The 24,994-nt window shown below is 39.8% G+C and overlaps 1 protein-coding gene across 8 annotated transcripts in view; it reads left to right on the forward strand.

Annotated features, from left to right (window-relative positions):
• The window catches only part of CPEB1 (cytoplasmic polyadenylation element binding protein 1), a 104,086-nt gene that overhangs the window by 49,247 nt on the left and 29,845 nt on the right, over positions 1 to 24,994 (forward strand). The window contains exon 1 of one of the 8 annotated variants that reach the window (XM_059371506.1): positions 24,653 to 24,673. The exons of the other annotated variants lie outside the window; for them this stretch is intronic. The gene's annotated coding sequence lies outside the window, so the exon portion shown is untranslated. Of the gene's footprint in view, positions 1 to 24,652; positions 24,674 to 24,994 lie in introns of those variants that run through there. 8 annotated transcript variants of the gene reach the window in all.

The raw sequence follows: 24,994 nt of genomic DNA on the forward strand, positions 1-24,994 counted from the left end.
GTACCACTCTAGGGCCCCATTGAATTTTCTTTATAGTTTTTCTAGTCTTTTTTTCATTTATTTCTCCTTTAATCTTTTTTACTTTTCCTACTTTTTGTTTTTACTTTTATTCTGGTTCCTTAAGGCAGAATGCTTGGGTTATTGATTTAAGGTTGTCTTATTTATTTATTTATTCAACAGAAATCACAAGTAGACAGAGAGGCAGAGAGAGAGGGGGGAAGCAGTCTTCCTGCTGTGCAGAGAGCCCGATGCGGTGCCCTATCCCAGGACCCTGAGATCACAACCCAAGCCAAAGGCAGAGGCTTAACCCACTGAACCACCCAGGCACCCCTAAGGTTGTCTTTTTTTAATACAGCTGTAACTTGCCTCCCAGGTACTGCCTTCACTACATTCTATATCTTTTAGTATGTGATACTTTCATTCATTGCAAAGTATTTTTGCATTGTTGTATGATTTCTTCTTTGATCCATTGATTATGTTGCTTCATTTCCACATATTTGTGAATTTTCCAGTTTTCCTTCTGTATTAATTGCTAATGGCGTCATGGTCAGAGAACACAGTTTGTTTTCATTCTTTTCAAATTTACTTAGACTTATTTTGTGGCATTACATATGGTCTGGCTTGTAGAATATACAGTATGCACTTAAGATTGTGTATTCTGGGGACTCCTGGGTGGCTCAATTGGTTGACTGGCTGCCTTTGGCACAGGTCATGATCCCAGCATCCTGGGATCGAGTCCCACATCAGGCTCCTTGTTCAACAGGGAGCCTGCTTCTCCTCTGCCTCTGCCTGCCACTCTGCCTGTGCTCACTCTCTCTGACAAATAAGTAAATAAAATCTTAAAAAGAGATTGTGTATTCTGTGTTTGTTGGACAGAATGTCATATGGATGTCTTTAGTTCTTGTTGGCTTATAGTGTTCAAGTCTTCTGTTTTGTTGATCTTCTGTCTTCTTGTTCTGTCTATTATCGAAAGTGAAGTATTTATGTTTCCAACTATTGTTAAAATATGTTTTATCTCATCAGTTGTCTTTTAACTTCATATATTTTGGCTCTGTTCCTAGGTTCACTATGTTTATAATCGTTTTATCTGTTTCATGGAGACATTTTTTTCGAGGGAGGAGGGGCAGAGAGAAAAGGGGAAGAGACTTGTTTTTTTGTTTTTTTGTTTTTTTGTTTTTTTTTTTTAGGGGAAGAGACTCTTAAGCAGGCTCTGCCTTGGTGTGCCTAGCATGGGGCTTGATCTCACAAACCTGAGATCATGATCTGAGCCAATATCAAGAGGTGGTTGCTAAACCACCTGAGGCCCTTAGGTGCCTCACCAGAGACAATTTGTGTTTTAAGATTTATACTGTCTGATGTTAGTATAGCCTCTCCATCTCTCTTTTGATTACTGTTTTCAGGGTATATTTTCTTATATCTTTTTACTTTCAACCTTTTTGGGTCTTTGAATCTCAAGTGTGTCTTTTATATGGTGTATATTTGGTTCATGGGTTTTAAAAATCTGTTTTGCCACTCTCTGGTTTTTAAGTTGGAGAGTTTAGTATATTTACATATAATGTAATTACTGGTAAGGTAGAATATATGTCACTTTATTATTTTACAATATTTCTTATGTCCTTTTTTTATTAATTTCTTTTCAGCATAACAGAATTCATTGTTTATGCACCACACCCAGTACTCCATGCCTTATGTGCCCTCCATAATACCCACCACCTGGTACCCCAACCTCCCACCCTCTTATGTCCTTTTTCTGTTTATTAGTTGCCTTCTTTTGTGTCAAGTGGATATTCTTTAGTGTACTACTTTAATTTCCTTGTCTTCTTTTACTATATTTTTTGAATTTGTTGATGGTTGCCCTAGAGATTACAAAAATCAATTTAAAACCGTCTAGTTCAGATTAATAGCAATTTCATTTCAATATATACAAAAACTTGACTCCAGTATTGCAGCATTCCCTCCCTCTTTTGTACTGATAGTGTCATACAGGTTATATCTTCATACATTGTATGATCATTAACACAGATATATAATTACTGCTTTTACTCAGTGATGTTTTGATAAGCTAGGAAAAAAATATAAATAGATATATTTGTAGTCTTTTTTTATTTACCTGTGTAATTTCTGTGGTGTGTTTGTTACTTTGTGTGGATTAAAGTAACTGTCCAGCATCCTTTCATTTTAGCCTGAAGGACTGAGTTCCATGTTTATGTAGGGCAGGTCTGCTAATGACAGATGGCACAGTTTTTGTTTAATTTGAGGATGTTTTAAATTCTAACATTTTTGAAGGATTGTTTTCTTGGCCATAGAATTCTTGGTTGAATTATTTCTTTCAACCAGATGAAACCCTGAGTGTTTCTTCTCCTTGCTTTCTGGTTTCCATGGGGTTGCTGATGAGAAATAGCACTGCCTTAATCTTAGTGAGGATCCCTTGTATATGGTTTGTAAGGAGTTGCTTTCGTCTTGTGTATTCCAGGATTCTCCATGCTTCTGGCTTTGACAGTTCGATTCTGATGTCTCAGTGAGACTTTCTTTGTATTTATTCTATTTAGACTTAATTACTGTGTTTCTTGGAGGTGTAGGTTGATGTTTTTAATTAGCTTTGGGAAGTTTTTTGTCATTTTTCTTTAGTCCGTCTTCCCCTTTTTTCTCTCCTTCTGGGACTTTTAATGTATGTGTGTCAGTATGCTTGATTATATCCCATAGGTATCCAAGACTCCCTTCACTTTACTTCATTATTTTTTCTTTCTCTTCCTCAAACTGGATAATCTTATTGTACCAGTCTCTTGGTTTGCTCATTCTTTCTTCTTTTTAAATCCTGAGATGCTGTACTGAATTTTTCATTTGTTTATTGTACCCTTCAGCCACAGAATTTCCAACAGGTTCCTTTTTATAATATTAACTCTTTTATTGTTTGGGGAGAGATGGTTCTCATATTTTAATCTCTTAGCTGTTTCTTTTTAATTATGTAAACATATTTAAAACCGCTGACCGATGTCTTTCTCTAGTGCTTGGAATGTCTAGTCTTTCTCAGGTAATTCTTTTGATTTCCTTTCTTCCCCTGTGAATGGACCATATTATCTTGCTTCTTTGCAGATTTTGTAAATCTTGTAAACATTTTGTTGAAAAGTGGATACTTAATATGACAAGTCTAGAAATCAGATTAGCCCTCTTTCCCAGGGCTGCTTGTTCTTTCTGTTGTTCAGTGGCTTTCCTCAACTACTTCTGTAGAATCTCTACTTAGTTATCCTATTGGTCAACTTATGACAGCAATGAGATTTCCTTACGTGCTTGGAACCAGTAAGTCTCCAGCCTTTGGTAAGGGGCTCAGCATATCTTCCAGGCTGAACCATATAGCTTATGACCCTGTAGTAGCCTTCACTTCGCTGCTTGTGCAGAGCCTTAACTTTGACCAGAAAGGAGCAAGTTCTCAGGGCCTTCTTAGGTCTTAGCATGTATGTGGCCCTCTAAATGCCCAGAACTATATTGAACTTTTAAAATCCCGCTATAGATATCTCATTCCCTAGTATTTCCTTGTAAGCATTTTTTGGCAGTCTGTTGTTGCACAAATTATTATTTACCACTTGAGGCACCAGATGCTTAACAGTTGCCTTTGATTGTTGAACAAACTTCCCCTGGAGTAAGACTATTAATATTAGGTGAGATCCAGAGCCGGTAAAGCAAAGCTAGCCTTAATAAAAACAGGAACTTTCAGGGAACCACTAGAAAGGTCAAGTAATGACAGTCTCAAAGGATGGGATTCGAGCTCTGACCTTGTTCTACTCCTCCTAGCAGCTGTCAGGCTGCTAATTTTCATTGTGATTGTGGGCTGTTTATTTTCAGGGTGACTGCAGAACTAGGGAGGAGAAGATGGAATATTGCAAATTAAAAGGCCACAAAACATACTGTTTTTACCAGTATCCAGCTGATGTTCCCCAACTACTGTAAGCTTTTGTTTAATTTCCAGAGTTCTGAAAAAGTTGATTCTAACAGTTTTTGCCATGTTTTCACTGCTTTTATAGAAGAATTTTTGGAGGTACTTACTTGGCCATTTACCTGACATCACCCTGATCTTTTTTTTTTTTTAATATTTCCAATATGTTCATCAAAGGCTATAAGTTTCCTTCTAAGTATGGTTTTAAGTGCATTCTAGAACTTGTGATGACTTTTTAGTTATCACTTATTTTAAAATCTTTTCTGATTTCCATTAAGATGTCTTGTTAACCCCTGAAGAAGTGCATGATTTATCTTCCAAATATTTGGAACTTCTTGTCTTTTTGTAATGGAGTTGTTCTATAATCATAGTGGAATGAAGATGAAAACCTTCTAGATGATTTCAGTCTCGAAATCTGTTGAGACTTTATTTAAGGTCTAGCATACGCTCTAGTTTGTTAAATGTTCTCTGTACATTTTTAAAGAAAGTGTGCATTTGTAAAGAAAGACATGTTCATGCCCTGTTCTTGTGTCTGGAAGGTCTGGTTTGTTGATTTTACATTTCACATATTCTGTATTTTTTTAATTTTTGGTCTGCTTATCTGACCAGTTACTAAAAACAATATTTTTGTTTTGTTTTGTTTTATGAATTTTTAGAGATAAAATTTTAGAATTGTAGCCTACTTGCGGATTGATCCCTTTATACTTATGAAATGTCCTGCTTTTATCTTAGTTTTGCCTTAAAGTTACTTTGAGGGGCACCTGGGTGACTCAGTCTGTTAAGTGACTGCCTTTGGCTCAAGTCATAGTCTCAGGGTCCTGGGATGGAGCTCTGTGTCAGTCCTCCTGCTAAGCTGGCGGGGTGGGGGAGGGGGTCTGTTTATCTCCCTGTCCCTCCTTCCTGCTCATGCTCTCTCCCTCTCTTTCTCTCAAATAAATAAAATAAAATCTTTTAAAAGTTGACTTTTACAGTTGTTTAGTTGCACCTTTCTTTGATTAGCTTTGGCATGGCCTGCCTTTTACTATGTATTTCAACCTGTCGTTGACTATATTTCTAAGAATAGACTCTGTTAAGCAGCAGCTAGTAGAAATTCTGATTTTTTAAAAAATAATTCTACCAATGAGTGTCTTAATTGTAGTTTGGGGTTTTTTTAAACATCTATTAACATACTTATGCTTAAACCTGTCAACTTTATTGGATCTTCTCTTTGTCCTTCATGTCCTCTGTGACTGTCTTTTAGGTTAACCAGGTATTCTTTATTCAGACTGCCCTTTTCTGCTCTTTGATTAAACATTCTTTCACTGTTCTACTCTAGTTTTTTCATCCCTTTCTGGAAAATGCACGAAATTTGTAGAACTCTGATTGCCCTGTCCCCACAGTTTTTGTGGTATTGTTACAATGCATTTTAATTCCAGGTATATGCATTTATAACTATAATTTATTTAGTTTAACTCACATATATTCTTCCTTTATTCTTTTCTGAATATATAGGTTCACTTTCCAGCTGTGAGAGGAACATAGTCTGTGTTCTCTTCAGTGTGAGTCTACTGGCAATCAGTTTTAAAAAAATTTTCCCTAATAGTGTCTTTATTTCACTTTCTTTTCTTAGGACATACCTTACTGGTTATAGAATTCTTGGTTGGCATTTATCATTCCATTCCATGTATGTTTATTATCTTTAGGCTTTTAAGGTTTAGTTGAGAAATCTGTTGCTCTTTTTTGCAAATCTCTTGTTTTTTAATGTTCTGTGATTTGTTATCTTGTCCTGGTGTTTTCTCTGCTGTTTCACTCTTGAGTCTGCATATGATATCTTTTATTTTTCTCACTTGTGGGTTCTTAGGCTTCTTATATATGTGGATGGGTATTTTCCCTGCTCAATTCACAATCATCTCTTCACGTATGTGCTCTGCTTCATTTTTCTCTTTCCCTGTGACTGCAATTAAACATTGACTCCACTTACTCATTCGATCCTTGGTCTCTCATCCTCTCTCTACTATTTTCTTTTTCTTTCTTTTTTTTTTTTTGTCTCTCCCCTTTGTTTTGGACATTTTGGCATTGTGTTCTAGTCACTTCTTGTACTGTGCCTCATTTGCTGTTAAGCTCTGGTTTCCAATTTCTGGTATTTTGATGAGAGGTTTTGGTCCCTGGCTTCATTCTGGTTCATTTTTACCCTGAGAGGTGCATTTGCGGGGGTCCCAGCCTAGTGGACAGGGTGTCCTGTTAGACTCCCTGCTGGGTAGGGCCATCTTAACCTCTTCCCCTTTGTTCCTTCAGGTCTTAAACCGAAACCCCAGTGTCACTGAGCAGTACAGGTACCGTCAGAGGATCCATGACTTGGGTCCTCTGGTGTTTTACTTTCTCTTCCAGGTTCCTGCTTTCTTTCAGATCTAAACTTGTAGTTCTCTGTCTTCTATGATCTCAGATGTTTCTCAGATAATGTCTGTCTTAATCAGCATATTTTATTTTCTGGAAGGTTAGTCTTAATAACCTCATTAGCCATAACTGGAAATGAAACTTGTATGGTTTTCAATTTTGACTTAACCTTTGTATTAATTCTTCTCTAGTCCTGGTACCTGTTGTGAACGGTTGCTGTAAAGAAATGTGTAAGAGATGGCCTATCTAAGGAGCTTAGCGCACATCCGTTGCATGGTAGTGAATAATTTTTCCAATTTTCTTTCATTTTTCAACTTTTTTTTTGTCCTCCTGCTTAATACAATTCTTGGAAAAGTACTTTGTCTTTCCAGTTAAGTTTTTTAGCTCTGTTATACCAAACTCAGCATTCACCAGTTTTACTTACATAATCAAATTTTAACTTTTAAGGTCTCCTGAGATCTTGTAGTTTCTGGGCATATTTATTTCAAAATTACTTGTTCATGCCTTTATTAGCCTTTATTTCCTCAGGTGTAGATTTCATGTTACGCTTGCTGCCTCATGATTCTGTTGGTCTTATGAAAATATTTGGTCAGTATTGGTTGTAACTTTTATTTTATTGTATTTTATTTATTTATAATTATTATATTTTAATATTTTATTTATTTATTTGACAGAGAGCACAAGTAGGCAGAAAGAGAGGAAGAGAAGCAGGCCCCCTGCGGAGCAGAGAGCCCGATGTGGGGCTTGATCCCAGGACCCTGGGATCGTGACCTGAGCTGAAGGCAGAGGTTTTAACCCACTGAGCCACCCAGGTGCCCCTATAACTTGTATTTTAAAAGGGACTCTGCATTTGATATTGCCTGAAAGCAGGTGTGCAGTGGCCTCCAGCCTGCCCTCAGAGCACCTTGTGGAGGGTACCTTCACAGGTGACTGTGAGCATTGCTGTAATCTGGCTGTGCAGCCACTGACAGTTACCACAGGGATGCAGTAATAATTGGGGATTGCCAAAGATAGCTTCCCTAATTCTCATGCCTTTATTAGTTGACAGACTTCCTTAAAAGTAAACTTCACTTATCAATTATTTGGTTACATGGAAGAATGAAACACTTAGTAAAGCTACATAAGTGCTTGATTATTTTTCTTCATTTACTTTCTTCCATAATATTGAACTGAGTGTCCAGCATTCTCCGAAGCTGACCAGTAAATTCTTCTCCAGTATGACTAAGCTCACGGATGTCATGTGTTCGATGGGTCTTGATCCACTGCAATTACCCCTTTCTGTTCAGATTTTCCAGTGTTTGGAAAGTGGGGTGACTAAAAAAAAATGGGTAACAACAGTTGTAGAACAACTAGAACCCTCAGACATTGTTACTGCAAAATATTACAGCTGATTTGTAAGTAGTTTAGCAGTTTTGAAGGACAAACAGTTTACTATATGACTCAGAAATGTACTCCTGGGTGTAGACCTAAGAGAAATGGAAACATATCTACACAAAAACTTGCATATGAATATTTATAACTTACTATTCATAATATCCCAAACATGTAAACAGGTGTCTGCCAACTGATAAGTACATGAACGAACTGGTGTGATACATTCATACAATAAAATTTGATTTGGCAATAGACAAGGATGAAGGTCTAATTCATGCTAAAAGATGGATGAACTTTGAAAACAATATGCTAAAGTGAGAAAAGCTAAAGACCACGTGTTACATCATTTCATTTCTATGAAATGCCCAGAATGAGCAAATAATGCAGATCTAGAAAGTCGATTATTGGGCTTCCTTTTTTTTTTTTTTTTTATTTCCTTTAAGATTGAATTATTTAGGGGCATCTGGGTGGCTTAGTCGTTGGGCTTCTACCTTTGGCTCGGGTTGTGGTCCCAGAGTCCTGGGATTGAGCCCCATATCGGGCTCTTTGTGCGGCTGGATGCCTGTTTCTCCCTCTCCCATTCCCTCTCGCTGTGGCTCTCTCTGTCAAATAAGTACGTAAAATCTTTTAAAAAATACTTATTTTAGGGAGAGAATGTGTTGTGGGCAGGGGCAAAGGGAGAAAGAGAATCTTAAGCAGACTCCCTGCTGAACACAGAGCCTGATACAGACCTCTGTCTCATGACCCTGAGATGGTGGCAAGAGCCAAAACCAAGAGTTGGACACCGAACTGACTGAGCCACCCAGGTGACCCAAATAATAGATTTCCTTGGACTGGGTTAAGTTGGAGGGAAGTGGTTGAGTGCTAAAGGGTACTCATTTCTTCTCGCAGTGATGGAATATTCTAAAATTGGTTGTGATCGTGATTGCCCAACTCTGTGGAAATTAAAACAACATTAAATTGCTTGTTTTTAGTGGGTAAATGTGTGACTAAGGAGAAAGGAGTATTTGCAGTATGTAACAGAGGCTTAACTTTACTAAATTACAGAGTGTTCTTATGAATTAGACTAAACCCTCTTTTAAAAATGGTCAGAGCACACATGAAGAGACCGTTCTTTTAGTCCTCATACAATAAACTGCTCTCAGTGCTGGAAATACAGATGCGCCTCTGTAGAGAAGAGCTGTGAACTGTATGCATGTGACTGTAGGAGTCTCGTGGGAACCAGGGACACACAGTTCAGGTTATGCTAAGTACCACGAAAGCACCTGAACTGAGGGGATATGCTAGAGAATGGCAGCGTGGGAGGGGTTAGTGCTTGCATGAGGTAAGGGAGATTATCTTTCTGAAGAAGTGACATTTATGCTTAGGACCTCAATGAAAAGGAGCCAGCCATATAGAGGAAGTGACTTAAAACCAGGGCAGAGCAAATGGGAGTGTCCTGCAGTAGGTGGGATGGGTCGAAGTTATTATAGTTGAGGGGTAGAAAGGCTCTTTAGTGGGGTGGGAAGTGTGTTAAGTGTGAAGCGGAGTTAAAAGGAAGTGATTGCAGTAGTCCAGGTGAGGAATGTGTTGGCTTAGACTAGTATGGTAACAATGGAGACAAGGGCAAGTGGACAGATTTAGTGTGAATTTCAGGAGTAGGTCTAGTAGGACTTGCTGATTGTGGCAGATAAGAGAGAGTAGGATCAAATTTGGCAAACTTAGGTGGATCCATTTTCTGAGATGAATACTAGGAGGGAAAAGGGACAATTAACCAATGAAAGAATGGTAAATCTTACAGAAGTTAAAAAGAGAGAGTAGACCCTTGTCATTCAGTCTAAGAATTTTAATGACAAACTTAAACAATGGGATTGTATTTGTTTTAAAGATTTTATTTATTTATTTGACAGAGATCACAAGTAGGCAGAAAGGCAGGCAGAGAGAGGGGGGAGAAGCCGGCTCCCTGCCAAGCAGAGAGCCCGACGTGGGGCTTGATCCCAGGACCCTGGGATCATGACCCAAGCCGAAGGCAGAGGCCCTAACCCACTGAGCCACCCAGGTGCCCCTGGGGTTCTCTTTTGTACTAATTAGATTCATACAAAGTAAAGTTAAGGGTGTAGAGAAGTAGTCCATGTATAGTTGGGAATTCAGACTGTAATTACTCTTGGGGCAATTTTGGCCAACATCTATCAGTTTTAAACATAGTGGATCATGAGGAATAATGCACTTGTCAAGCATATTTGCCTAAGAAATTAAAAATAAATGTAGAGGGATGTATATTGCCTTACTGTTTGTAGAAGAAGAAATAACTACTAGGAAAGACCTAAATGTCCATCAGTGGAGACGTGGCAAAAGCTCATGCGATTGGGCGCCTGGGTGGCTCAGTGGGTTAAGCCGCTGCCTTCGGCTCAGGTCATGATCTCAGGGTCCTGGGATCGAGTCCCGCGTCGGGCTCTCTGCTCCGCAGGGAGCCTGCTTCTTCCTCCTCTCTCTCTCTGCCTGCCTCTCTGACTACTTGTAATCTCTCTCTGTCAAATAAATAAATAAAATCTTAAAAAAAAAAAAAAAAAAAAGCTCATGCGATGGACTACTATCCTGCCACAAAAAAAAAGTGGCTCCAAAATACAGTATTTGAAGAAAGATGTAAAATAGTACATTTGGCTCTGTGTGTATACTTTTTAAAAGCTATGCATTTATGTGCTTTGTGCACATGAAAGAATCTTCTAAAGGTACCTCCAAGCTGGGGAACTTGAGGAAGGAGATAATTCTCATGTTATATTTTCCTTTCCTATTTGAAGTTGGTCTTTTGGCCAAGATCGGGTGAAGTTGTGCACACTACTGACATTAACTCTGAATGTGGCAGTGAACTTCCCTGTTGGACAGTCTCTGACCATGTCTCATTCTCAGGATAGAATCTAGAAATACTAATTAGACTGCTAACATCTGTATAGGAGATAAGCCCAAAAAGACTCTTGATACGCATGACCAAGAGCATCCCAGAAGGTTTACCAAGTTCTTTTCTTAAAAGACAGCTCGTTTTTATTTGAAAACACTGTGGGTTGTTGTTTTGTTTTTTGTTTTTAAATATGTCATGAGTTCCAGGGCGCCTGGGTGGCTCAGTTGGTTGAGCATCGACTTTTGATTTCAGCTCATGTTATGATCATCAGGGTCATGAGATTGAGCCCCATGTTGGGCTTTGCACTGGGCGTGGAGGCTGCTTAAGATTCTCTCCCTCTCTCTCCTCCCCGCCGTGTGCGTGTGTGTGTGTGTGTGCGCGCGCGTGCTCTCTCAAAACTCAATATATCGTGAATTCCTTTGTCAGAGAGCTTACCCAGATTTTAAATTCTTAAAACCATTTTCAGAATTTTATTGTGATTTATGTCTGGTAGAGATGATTTGGAAAATTCAGTGCCAGTTTATATGTCCTGCCTGTGGTCTACTTTTGGGTTGTTTGGAAGACTGTTCATCCCTTTCTGTGTACTTCTGGACATTGCCATGCAGTTCTAATTCTGCTTTCTGTAGCTGATTCTCCTTCCCCAGCTACTTAAGCTTTCTATTCCATCATGTGTGGAGACAGGAATATTAATGGCTAAGTTCCTACCTCTTAATGAGCGAAATAGTTATTTTCAGCTTCTCAACATTAATAGCTTTGTGATAAACCTCTCTATAGGTGGGCATTTCTCTGCCTTTATGAGTATTTACTTAGAGATTCTTAGCAATACAATTACTAGTTGAACAGTTTTAATTTTTTAAGCTCCTTATGATTTATGGAAATGCTATCCTTTTATGGTCCCTCCAGAAATTTGAGAATGCTTGTCTTATGTATTATGCAGAGAAGAAAATTATCAAAATGACTCCTCAGCTCTGCATATTATACCTTTAACTTTTCTGGTTTGGTAAGTAGACTTTTTTATTGGAAAATTCTTTGATAAGCTATATCTTTCTAGGCAGAAATTTACAGCATATCTCTTGCTTCCTGATACTATGTACAAAATACATACTGAACAGAAATGTGCAGAATAAATTAAGAATGTACCTTGCATTTTTTATTTGGTTATTCTACCATTAGGCAGATGTGGACATGGCATAAAGAAAGGCCAAATTCTGACCTAATACCACAGTATTAGAATTGCAGTTACGTTATAATTCTCTCACTGCTTCTAGAGAAACTTCCAATAGCCATTAGAAATAATACAGGAAAAAAATGGGATTTCAACTCCAATCTTTAGAAGCAGCCATTCTTTTTAAAAAATATTTATTTAATTTCTTTTCAGTGTTCCAGAATTCATTGTTTCTGCATCACACCCAGTGCTCCATGCAGTATGTGCCCTCCACAATTCCTACCACAGACTCATCCAACCTCCCAACCCCCTCTCCTCCAAAACCCTCGGTTTGTTTCTTGGAGTCCACAGTCTCTCATGGTTCGTCTCCCCCTCCGATTTCCCCAGCACACTTCTCTCCATCTCCCATGTCCTCCGTGTTATTCCTTATGCTCCACAAGTAGGTGAAACCATATGATAATTGACTGTCTCTGCTTGACTGATTTCACTCAGTAAGCAGACTTCTTAGTTGAATTCCCATTTGTTTTAAAATGGAACAACTTTTTTTCTTTTTCTTTTCTTTTTTTTAAACAGTGTTAGTCTTTTGTCTTTTCCCTTGTTGAATTTCCTACTGACCTTCTTTTTCTCTTTGAGTACAAACACTACCAGAAACTCTGGATAAACCAAACTGCCTGAAAGACCATTGTGATTCCTTCCTTTGTTGTGATGTTAAAAGAAAACATGTAGCTTTTTAATTCATTGTTACCTAGTTCCTGTGAGTAAAATCCCGGGAGGAGAATGTGTTAAAATGGGCTTAGACGGTCAGACACTCCTCACAGGCACTTTTGACTCTTCAAGATGTTAATGATGGCCCAGAATAGTGATTGTCCCGAGTCACACGTGTGTAGCTCCCCGTCCCTGTGGAGGAAGGAGTGTGTGTGCGAGTCCGGTTTTGTATTTGACTTCACCTTGAGCCTCTGTCCTTCGCTTCTTCCCCAGAATACGGAATACTGGCTAATTCTAAGTGTTCATTCTTAGGCACATCAGTTGAGTTCCTGTTTTTTTACCAGCAGTCAGTCTGTTTCAGACAAAATATAACTTACGTAACTTTTTGTTCTGACCAAAATTCAGAGAGTAGGAGAGAGAACAAATTTAATGTGCCTTTTTTTTTTTTTTAAAGGGAATTAATATTTATTTATTTTATTTTTTTTTTTTTAATGTTAATGGCTACCAAGTTTAGCCATTAATTTTTTATTTTTTATAAACATATATTTTTATCCCCAGGGGTACAGGTCTGTGAATCACCAGGTTTACACACTTCACAGCACTCACCAAATCACATACCCTCCCCAATGTCCATAATCCCACCCCCTTCTCCCAAACCCCCTCCCCCCGGCAACCCTCAGTTTGTTGTGAGATTAAGAGTCACTTATGGTTTGTCTCCCTCCCAATCCCATCTTGTTTCATTTATTCTTCTACCCACTTAAGCCTCCATGTTGCATCACCACTTCCTCATATCAGGGAGATCATATGATAGTTGTCTTTCTCTGCTTGACTTATTTCGCTAAGCATGATACGCTCTAGTTCCATCCATGTTGTCGCAAATGGCAAGATTTCATTTCTTTTGATGGCTGCATAGTATTCCATTGTGTATATATACCACATCTTCTTGATCCATTCATCTGTTGATGGACATCTAGGTTCTTTCCATAGTTTGGCTATTGTGGACATTGCTGCTATAAACATTCGGGTGCATGTGTCCCTTTGGATCACTACATTTGTATCTTTAGGGTAAATACCCAATAGTGCAATTGCTGGGTCATAGGGCAGTTCTATTTTCAACATTTTGAGGAACCTCCATGCTGTTTTCCAGAGTGGCTGCACCAGCTTGCATTCCCACCAACAGTGTAGGAGGGTTCCCCTTTCTCCGCATCCTCGCCAGCATCTGTCATTTCCTGACTTGTTGATTTTAGCCATTCTGACTGGTGTGAGGTGATATCTCATTGTGGTTTTGATTTGTATTTCCCTGATGCCGAGTGATATGGAGCACTTTTTCATGTGTCTGTTGGCCATCTGGATGTCTTCTTTGCAGAAATGTCTGTTCATGTCTTCTGCCCATTTCTTGATTGGATTATTTGTTCTTTGGGTGTTGAGTTTGCTAAGTTCTTTATAGATTCTGGACACTAGTCCTTTATCTGATATGTCGTTTGCAAATATCTTCTCCCATTCTGTCAGTTGTCTTTTGATTTTGTTAACTGTTTCCTTTGCTGTGCAAAAGCTTAATATTTAGAAGTAAGGGTCTCTGCAAACAGTGCCTCAGTTTAAAGTGCTTTTAAACCTTAACTGAGTGCTTGGGAAAATGTAGTCAGAATTTTTTTTTAGAGTTTTGTTTTATTATTTTAACCTTGAAGAAGAAAATAATACCAGCTTATTAATGTAAAGGAAAGGCTACCTGAATAGATCTCATCCTCAGAGAAAGTAGGCAGGGGTTATGAACTGAAAATTGAGAGCTACTGGCTGTTTTTAATTCTTCTATTAGGAAAATGGTGCTTCAACTATCTAATAGAGATGTTGTAAATTAGACACGATATTTGGAAAGTATACTTCCTCAGGGAAATCCTAACCTACCTTCCCCCATGGGGCCAGGAACCTCTTTTCTTTCTTTCTCTTTTTTTTTTTTTTAATGTTTATTTTTAAGTAGTCTTTACACCCAACTTGGGGCTCAAACTCACAGTCTTGAGATCAGGAGTATCAGGAGCAGCATGCGCCACTGACTGAGGCAGTCAGGAGCCCCGGGGCCCAGAATTTCCTTTGCGTACTGTTGTTCATTACCTCTCTTCACTCCCATGGCAGCTCGCTGTGGTTGTGCTCCACACTAGAGTCACTGACTTGCAAATCTACAAAGGCAAGAGCCGGAGCTGTTTTTCCTCCCTCCTCATACTAGCTGGTGCCTGACACATGAGAATCTCACTTAAGTACTTTTTTTAAACCTAACACATTGACACAACTTGGAGTTGGATAACAGCAGTGTTGGTACAGGTGTTCACAAATGCATAGAAAATGATATAAGAGAAATCTATTTTAAACCACTAATCAGAGGAGATTAGAAGTGAGGATGAAACAGTGCTGCAGGAATGAGAGTGAGCTTTTACTTTCTACCCTGTGCTTGTCTATTCTTGAGATACTGCCTTTTCTGTCCGAAATGTGGAGTGTCTGTCCGACCCGTGAAGATTCTGTCTGCGCTGAGTGCTGGTATGTCATGTCGGCATCGGAGAGCCCCCCTGGCCACCTGGGCTTCACCTTGCTTGAGCTTCCGTGTCAACACTTACAAAATGGATTTAATGCCTTCTCCATGTGTTCTTATCTTTTTCATTTTAATAATTTTAGTCTGAAATATTCAACATGTGATTTATATAAACATTAGGAGGTGTTTTATGATTCAAAATGCAGGGAATATATAGTTTAAAGTTTTTCATTGAGGTACACTTGACATATAACATTGTGTTAGTATTAGGTGTATAACATCATTTGATACATGAATTTATTGCAAGAGTATATGCAGTTTATTCTAATGACCTGCATTATATTTCACACTGGCAGCCTATCTTGATTTGACCTGCAAATTTTCATCTGAAATAGTTTATGTATTTAAGTCTTATAAAATATAAAGTTGAAAATGTAGATTAATATCTTTCAGTGCTGAACCATACTGAAAGTGTTCCAATAAGAGACCCAAGTTGCCAGTTTTTTCATTAAAATGTTAATTCACTTCCCTAGTTGGAACAGCCACTTTTTAAGAGGTCAGTAGCCCCATGTGGCTAGTGTGTTCTGAATGTGACACAGCAGTCCCGGAGGCATGTGGGTCTGACTGGCAGGCCAGGGGGTGCCAGCCATCCTCTTGGCTTCACCTTTGGATTCTTGAGCCTGGCAGCCAGTCCAAATTTGCTTATGTCCTTGGCTCTCGAAGTGAAATTTCTTGCTGTCCTGTTTACTGTGGGGATGACTTTGTTGCTCCATATACTGTCCTCTTAGGAGATAGTCTCTGAGTTTGACCAGAAAGCAGAACCACAATGGTCATAATGGACTAAGGATTTATTAGAGGACTTAGATATTATAGGACTTAGATTACGTCACCAGTGGAGGTGAAGGAGGATCACAGAAACCTTACCGAGCAGGCCTCTTGAAGTACTGGTGTGCGTGGACAGTCAGGGCTCACAGGGTGCTCTAGGAAGCGAGAGACATCTGGCTGCGAGGGTCAGGCCTGCAGGGGAGCCGGTGCCTCCCTGAGGTGGATCTGGGCTCGTTTTTTCTCCAGGGCCTGTTGTAGGGTGGGATCACAGATGTGGAATGGAGGAGAGCAAGCTGGAGCTCCATGCTGGCATCTTTGTGTCTGTCCCTCACTGTGTCCAATTATGTCAACCTCATGCTCCGATTTTCTCAGCCCAGCTCCAGGTGAGCTTGGACTTGAGGAGAAGAGTACCGTGTAGAGGAGCTGTGGTAGAAAGTGGGAGGGGGAACCAATCCTGAGACTCCAGTTGGTGGAAGGAATTGTACCTTACCAGATTATTCTAGAGCCTGTCCATGCATTCTGCTCTTTTTCTCGCTTTATGAAGTAGCGAATATGATTTCTAAAATCCTTGGTCTGTGTGGTACCATCCCCATCTGCTGGAATGTCAGAGCTTTGCCGCTCAAAACTAAGCCTTGATGGTTTTGATCACAGGGAGGAAAACTCCCACTGTGTTGTGTGTATGGCAGCTTCTGAATGCAGGTCTTCTTATTTCTTCTTGACTGAAGAAGTAGTGAGTACAATTATGGGGGGAGAGGGAACTGTGCAGAGGTCAGGGGTTAAAGCTGGAATCCACAGCAGGGAGGGTGTTTCTGCTGTGAAGTGAAGAGCCTGGACTAAGTGGGTTCCAAAGCCCCTTCTATTTTTAATATTCTGTGGCTTACTGTATTTAAATTATGATCCCAATTTTGTATTATTGTTAAACTCCTAGTGTCAAATTTAAAATCTTCTAATACCGATTTTTCTTTATAAAAATTTTTAGAAAAGTTTTTGAGTTTATTTAGGGGATATTAATCCTAGTTACATTACCCTGTTTTATAACCAATGTTTTTCTTGTTCAATATGCTCATTGTAAAACAGACAAAGGGGAAACAGTCCTATGTAGTCCCACTGCTGAGGGATAACTAACATTTTAGCGTATCCAGTATTTTTCTAACACACACACACATATTTATTAAAGTGAAAGCTTTGTGAACACACTAGTAGTGATTTTGCTCTTTCTCTTATCTTTTAGCGTCATTGATTTTATATGTCTCTTTATAAGTCATTGTCTTTTATATGTCTCTAAAGTTACATAGCATATTACTGTGTAAACACACATAATATGGAATTCTTAACCCAGATCCGTGAATAGAGTTCAGGGAATCTAGGAACTTGGATCTAGGTGAATAGATCTTCATTTTCACTAATGTTTACCTGAAATGTAGCATTTATTTTTATTGTAAACATTGGCAGCAAATCACAAAATAGTAGGGCCTAATACTCTGGCAGTTGGTTAAGTGTCTGACTCTTGGTTTTAGCTCAGGTAGTGATTTCAGGGTTATGAGAGTGAGCCCTGCATCTGGCTCAATGACAGGACTGCGCTCAGTGTGGAGTCTGCTTGTCCTTTTCCCTCTGCTCCGAGCCCCCTTGTTTCCCCCTCAAGTAAGTAAAATGTTTGGGGGAAAAAAAATCAGGATGCCTCGGTGACTCAATCCATTAAACGTCTGCCTTCAACTCAGGTCATGATCCCGGGGTTCTGGGATCGAGTCCTGCGTCAGGCTCCCCGCTCAGCAGAGAGTCTACTTTTTCCCTCTCTCTCTAAACCACTCCCCAGTTGCATGTTCTCTCTCAAATAAATAAAATCTTCTTAATTATTTTTTTATTTTTTACTTTTTAAAAGATTTTTATTTATTTATTTGATAGACAGAGATCACAAGTAGGCAGAGAGGCAGGCAAAGAGAGAGAGGGAAGCAGGCTCCCTGCTGCACAGAGAGCCTGATGCGGGGCTTAATCCCAGGACCCTGGGATCATGACCTGAGCCAAAGCCAGAGGCTTTAACCCACTGAGCCACCTAGGCGCCCCATCAAATAAATAAAATCTTAAAAAAAAAAAAACCAAATTATCACTATTTTACATATTTAACAACATTATTCTTAGAAGGTAGCAATAGGCTTTAGCAGACTGCTAAATTGTTCATGGTTTTAAAAGTTAAGAATTTCAAATTATTGGAGATCATTTGCTTACATAGGTGTCTGTTTTAAACACTAGTAGAAAGTACCTAAAGTTAAAACTTTTGGCTATATCTGTGATTACTTGGATCTAGAATAAATCTCTGAAGTAAAATCCTTTATCTAATAAGTATCTTTCAGAGCTTTAAGTGGACTTGTCAGATCACTTTTCAGAAACTTACCAGATTAGTCTCTCCATAGTATATGAAAGCACCCAGTCCTTTTAAAAATAGCTGTTATGTTCTCTAGATCTGCTGTGGTTTGGCACTGTAAGGGTCTCCAACTTGGCATCCTGTTTAAGGAACTTGTGCAAACCCCAAATCTGAACAGGAGAACCTCACACTTGATTGTGTTTAGATCACACTAGTTTTCCATACAGCTCAGGCACGCACAGCCTCTGACAGCATACTGTAGGCCAGGACCCTGGACCAGAGTCTTCAAGACCTTCTGTTTCAGATGCTGCCCCACCGGGAGCCATAGACGAGGTGGAGCTAGACTTGAATCAGCAGTCCTCTCTTGCTTTCCACGGGGAAGAATTTAAGTGGTCGCTTTCAGAAACACCGCATGCACGTGGCATTGGAGTCTTGAAAACACCAGAATGTGAACTTGACATTTCGCTGAAAAACTGAGAGCTTGGGGGGACGATAATAAGAGAGGAGAGAAGCGAGTGTTAAGAATTGAACCCTTGATAGGATGGGATAGGTTCACTTAAGTGGAAAAAAGAGAATCCACTAATAATTTATGGATGAAACAAGCCTGAGTTGGGACATGCATGAGTGCAGACCTGGCATAAGAAAGTGTCCCAGGGTAGGAGGGAGGCAGAACAGCTTTGTCCCTGGATTTGGATCCCACCTCTGCCACTTAGTAGCTTTGTCACTTTGGTCTTCTCTGGGCCTTGTTTGCTCTCTAGTGGAAAAGATTGAACCAAGTGGTCTTTTAGACCCTTTCCTGCTTTTCTTTGTGGCTGACCCTCATCTGGTGGTGGGGCATTAGGGACTTCTGTCCCGGAAATTCTCATCCTAATGGAAGTAATTACTTGTTTGGTCAGTTCTGGCTAAAGGGCCTGAACTATGCAGAACACTCCTATTGGCAAATGATCAAACACTGATTAGAACCAGCCTTAGCAAAATGTGAGATGTGTTGGAAGGCTCTTGGTATATACCTCACAGAGAGGAAGAAGTGGCTAGAAAACTAAGCAAGGATGCTAAATCCAGGGCCTTCAATCTGGACAAGATCTTGTCTCTTTGCAGCCTCTCCCCAAGTGTGGGTTTCATTTTCTCCTTTTGCACAGTTGCCCTTTTATCTGAGGAAAGGGATATGTTCACATTCTCTAGCATCCTGAAGCTAGGAAATGGTTCTTCCTCCACTATATCTAATTAGAAAAATCTCAGAAAGTACTCCCAGTTAGCTTGGTGTGATTTGTGTCCATACCTGGACTGGCCTTCACTCCTTCCTAGGAATGGGTTATTCTGGCCCAGGTTGGCTCCCATGTTCACCTGTGGATCATCACTGTGATCAGTGAGGCAGAATCCTGTGGGAAGATGGCTTTTGTCTAAAGGGGCCACTTGGGGACGCCTGGGTGGCTCAGTTGGTTAAGCAGCTGCCTTCGGCTCAGGTCATGATCCCAGCGTCCTGGGATCGAGTCCCACATCGGGCTCCTTGCTCCGCAGGGAGCCTGCTTCTCCCTCTGACTCTGCCTGCCACTCTGCCTGTGCTCGCTCTTGTTCTCTCTCTCTCTCTGACAAATAAATAAATAAAATCTTAAAAAAAATAAAATAAAAATAAAGGGACCACTTGGATGCCATAAGAAGAAAAACAGTTCAAACAAAATCCTGGTGTGGGGGAGATTTTTAAAAACATGGCCTAGGAGATTCAGGAATGGGGCAGCAGCAGTCTTGAAATGTGAGTTTGTATACATCCCATTGATCTAAAACAAACAAACAAACCACCACAACCAGTATACCCCACAATGAGATACCAATTCACTCGCACTAGGATGGTCATTGTCAAAACAAGAGAGAGGAGTGTGGGTGAGGATGTGGGGCATTTAGAACACATGTGCACTGCTGAATGTGAAGTGGTACTGCCAGAGTAAAAAGTAGTGTGGGTTTCCCAAAAATAAAACTGAAACGTAGAATTGCCATCAGTTCCACTTCTAGGTATATATGTGAAGGAATTGAACCCATTTTTGTACATCAGTGTTCACAGCAGTACTATTCACAGTAGCCGAAAGGTAGAACTAATGCAAATGTCTGACAGTTGAGTGGGTAAACAGAAGGTATCTACCTACAGTGGGATATTATTCAGCCTAAGGAAGGACATTCTGATACAGGCTACAATGTGAATGAACCTGGGAGATCCTACAAAGTGAACTAAGTCGGACACAAAGGACAGATAATATCTGAGTCTACTTCTTGGAGATTCCTGAAGTAGCTGAATTCATAGAGACAGAAAGTGGTTACCAAGGGACTGGAGATGGGGCTTGTGGGGAGTTAGTGTTTAATAGGCACTGAATTTCAATTTGAGATGAAAGCTTTCTGGCAATACATAGTGTTGACAGGTTACACAAAAATGCAATTTGAATTGTATATTTAAAAATGAATTGTATAGGGGCGCCTGGGTGGCTCAGTGGGTTAAAGCCTCTGGCTTCGGCTCAGGTCATGATCTTTGGATCCTGGGATCGAGCCCCACATCGGGCTCTCCACTCCACAGGGAGCCTGCTTCCTCCCTCTCTCTCTCTACCTGCTTCTCTGCCTACTTGTGATCTCTCTCGTCAAATAAATAAAATCTTTTTTTAAAAAAAGACATATATTTAAAAATGGCTAGAATGGTAAAATTTCATGTATAGTTTACCATAAAACAATTAAAAAAATACAACGTACTTCTTGCATATATGTAATTTGATGTCATAAGTGAAAGTATGTCTGGTGGAATAGACCTATTTGATACCTATTATCTATCTGAAAAATATATAAGCCCATTCTTTAATGGTAGGATATTTTTCACGGTTCCTCTTCTCCTTTTGTCCTATCTCTAGTCTACTTCTCCTATGGAATTTTATCCTAATGTGATATTTTATATTTATGGGTCTTTTGTTGATCATAGGCTGTACTTCTCTGCAAAAAAAAAAAAAAAACAGTACATAAATTGAAGTTTTAAATTATTTTCTGTGACTAAATGGCTGTAAGTGTTCTGGATTGCTGTGGTCTTTGCTCGGACAATTGATTAAGACAATCTCAGTGTTACAAATTTTCATAAGATTTTCTTTAATTGTTTGTTGGAAGTGCTTCTTAATGAGATAGATGAGACATTTTCAAAACCCTTGTAATTTTGGATGATTCACTTATTGCTGGAATGACTCAGGGTTTTCAACACCAAATATATTCCTATTTTTTGTTTTTATAGATCTGTGCTCTGAGTAAACTTATTCACATAAATAAATAGATGGGAAATGAAGGAGTTATTAGAGCAGCATCTCTGAGTTGTTTGAACTCCTCGAGTTCTATGCAAAAAATCAGACATCTGTCATTATTTTTAGTCTTGTACATGCTGACAGTTCCATTCACTCCTTCGTATTTGTGACAGAGAAGGAACTGGAAACCATCTAATTTGTGAAAAGATTTGTTACCTAAGTTAACAGTTACTGAATTTCTCAGTTTTTTTAAAGTGTACCGAGAGTACTTTATACGGGTTTTAGATAACTCCTGTGTCTATCGTTGTTTAACTTAAAGACCTTGTTTACCAAAAACATTGGGAAAATTACTGTTAGCTTAAGGGGTGCCTGAGTAGCTCAGTCATTTAAGCATCTGCCTTGACTCAGGTCATGATCCCAGTGTCCTGGGTTTGAACTCCTCATCGGGGTCCCTGCTTGGCAGGGAACCTGCTTCTCCCTCTCCCAGTCCCCCTGCCTGTGCCCCCCCCTTTCTGTCTGTCAAATAAATAAATAAAATCTTTTTAAAAATTTTAAAAATACATCTTTGCCAAGAAAGTATCTTAAAATTCTTTTTATCTTACCACTTGCTTTAAATATGTACTGTCAAAACCTTGGGTCTATAGATTCTAACTTGCTGTGCTTACGGAAAATGTCAACCATAAAATCTAACGAAGTCAGTTCTTATTGTCAAACCAATTAGTTCAATCAGACTTGCCTTTTGTCAGAAAAAGTCTGACTTAATTTTCCCCCGACATTTTATTATGAAGTTTTCTGACATACAGAAAAGCTGAATGAGCTATGAAGTGAACCCCATCCTGCACGCCGTCTGGAGTCTACAGTCAACATTTTGTCAGTTTGCTTTAACACGTACCCACTTAGCTATCCCTTTAACCATTTATCAGTTTGTCGTACTTTCATAAGGTGCTTCAAAGTAAGTTGCAGATGTGGGTATAATTCACCCTTAAATCGTCAGTATGCACGTCATTAAGTAATGTTCAATATTCATTTACAGTTTTTTTTTTAAAGATTTTATTTATTTATTTGACAGAGAACACAAGTAGGCAAAGAGGCAGGCAGAGAGAGAGAGAGAGAGAGAGAAGCAGGCTCTGCATTGAGCAGAGAGCCCGATGTGAGGCTCGATCCCAGGATCCTGGGATCATGACCCAGGCCGAAGGCAGAGGCTTTAACCCGCTGAGCCACCCAGGCGCCCCTCATTTACAGTTTTTTGAGGTAAAATGTCTACGGGGTGAAATGCACAGATCCCATATGGATCACTAGACGCATCCCTACAGACGCTCACAGCCGGCCTCATTCCCATCACAATGCCCGTATTACGTCCCCTCACAAAGGGTCCCGTTAGCTCCCTCTGCTCTCCACTTGGTCTCCCGCAGAAGCAACCACCAGATTTCTTTTCACCATGTGTGAGTTTTGTCTGTTCTAGAACTTCAGACAAGAGTACCTAGATAGAATTCCATTTATGGAAAGCTGCTTTTGGTGATTAAGATTCCTCCGTGTTTCATCTATCAGCTTGTTCCTTTTGACCCCTGGGTCCTACTACATGTGCCACATTTTATTCCTGTGTTAATGGTCACTTGGTCTGTCTCCAGGTTTTGGTGGTTGGGAATAAGGCTACTGCTGGCTGTTCAAGTACAGACCTGCTTGTAAACCCATACTTTCATTCCTCTTGGTTGGGAGAACTAGGAGTGGAATTGCTGGGTCATAGAATCGTCTTCTGTTTAGTTGTGTAAGAAATTCGAGACCTTTTTCAAAAGCGATTGCACCACGTGTAATAATGCATGGAAGTTTTGATTGGCCACCCTGAATGCTGGCGGAATGTGGAACCGTTCTTTCTCATTTCAGACTGGTGGGTGTGGAGTAGTTCCTGTGGTCCAGTTTGCATTTCTTTGACTAATGATGTTGAGTACTTTTTCAAGTGCTTGCTGACCAGTTGCATATCTTTGTGAAATACCTTTTCAATATTTTGCCCTTTTTCAATATTTTGAAAAATATTTTTTTCTTTCATTTTTGAGTTAAGGTTTTATACACTTTACATACACGCCACTTACCAGATCTTATCTGTGGATATTTCCTCCCATTTCGTAGCTTGCCCGATTATTTTCTCAATGATGTCTTGATGAACAGAAGTTTTTAACTTTGATAAGTTCAGTTTATCAAACGTTTTTTCCTCAGTACTTTTTAAAGATTTTTTTAGTGCGAGTGGGGGGAGGGGCAGAGGAAGAAGCAAACTCTAGAGGGAGAGGAGCATGGGGGGAGGGAGAAGCTCTCCACCAAGCAGGGAGCCCGAGTCCCCAGGGCTCCATCCTAGGACCCTAAGATCATGACCTGAGCTGAAGGCAGATGCTTAATGACTGAGCCACCCAGGCACCCCTGAAGTTTTTTCTAATGATCATTGCTTTCTTTGTCCTCGGTAAGAAACCTTTGGTTCTGTCCATTCCCCCACCCCAAGTCACAGAGAGTCTGTGTTTCCTTAAAGAAGTTTTAGTTTTAACTTTTTTAGGTCTCTTTGATCCACATTGAATTAATGTTTATATATGATGTGAGGTGGGGGGTCAAAGTTGATTTCTTTCCCATGTGGTTATGTGGTGGCTCCAGCACCGTGTGTTGAAGGGTCTGTCCCCCCTGAACTGCTCAAAGGCCAGGTATATTGTTGGGCTCGCATTGACCACGTGGATCAATTGGGTGAGAATTTGCTTTCTAACAATATTTAATCTTTCAGTATATGAACATGGTACATGACACTTTAGAATCTAAACATTGTTAATACTCATTTTAAGAATATTGTAGAAACCACTTTTTATTTTCATGGAAATAATTTGTGGACTTTAATTGAAGATTACTCAGGACTAAAATAAGCCAAGGATCCCATTTTTATGGTTGGGCATCAAAAGTCAGTTGTCGTCTTTCCTACCTTAATACCTTAATCTGTAATGTGATAGGACGTATAACTACAGTCCTCTGTAAGTGTTCCCTCAATGTCTTAGCTGTCCTGGATGCTCTCTTGTCTAAACTTGTTTCACCTATGAGCACGCAGGTTGGCATTAAATTATTCTCTCGAGTGTGAACTTCCGGGGAGTTCTGATTAACTCAAGCTTAACCTTTAATGTTTGGTGAATAGTGTAAGAGAAAGTTAATAAGTAAGCCTAGGCCTGAAGGTTGGCTTTGATCTGAGAGGCCACAGGGAGCCATTGAAGGTACTTGTTTAGTGGAGCGAACACGGTGAAAAAAGTGGTGTTGAGTAAGAATGCGGTGAGTTACCTGGAAGAGACAATCTGGGGGCAGAAAAACCCTTTTAAACTTGTGTTCCTCAGTGTAGCCAGCATACCGGGAGTGTTGACATCATTTGGGAGTGTGTTAGGACTGCAAGTTCTGGGTTTGACCCAGACCCACTGCATATGAATCTGTGTTCCAGAAAGATGCCCTTGTCCTTCATGTGCCCCTTAAAGTTTGAGGAGTCCTGCTCTGGAGAAGCCCACAGTCTCCCTGGCTTACGAGGGTTAAGGGACGTAGAGCAAACAGAGGAGTTGAAATGATCTTGAGATGTCTGACCCCTTGCACGTTTGTTCTTTC

The sequence above is a fragment of the Mustela nigripes genome, chromosome 13 (genome assembly GCF_022355385.1).
Source record: "Mustela nigripes isolate SB6536 chromosome 13, MUSNIG.SB6536, whole genome shotgun sequence".
Lineage (NCBI taxonomy): Eukaryota > Metazoa > Chordata > Mammalia > Carnivora > Mustelidae > Mustela > Mustela nigripes.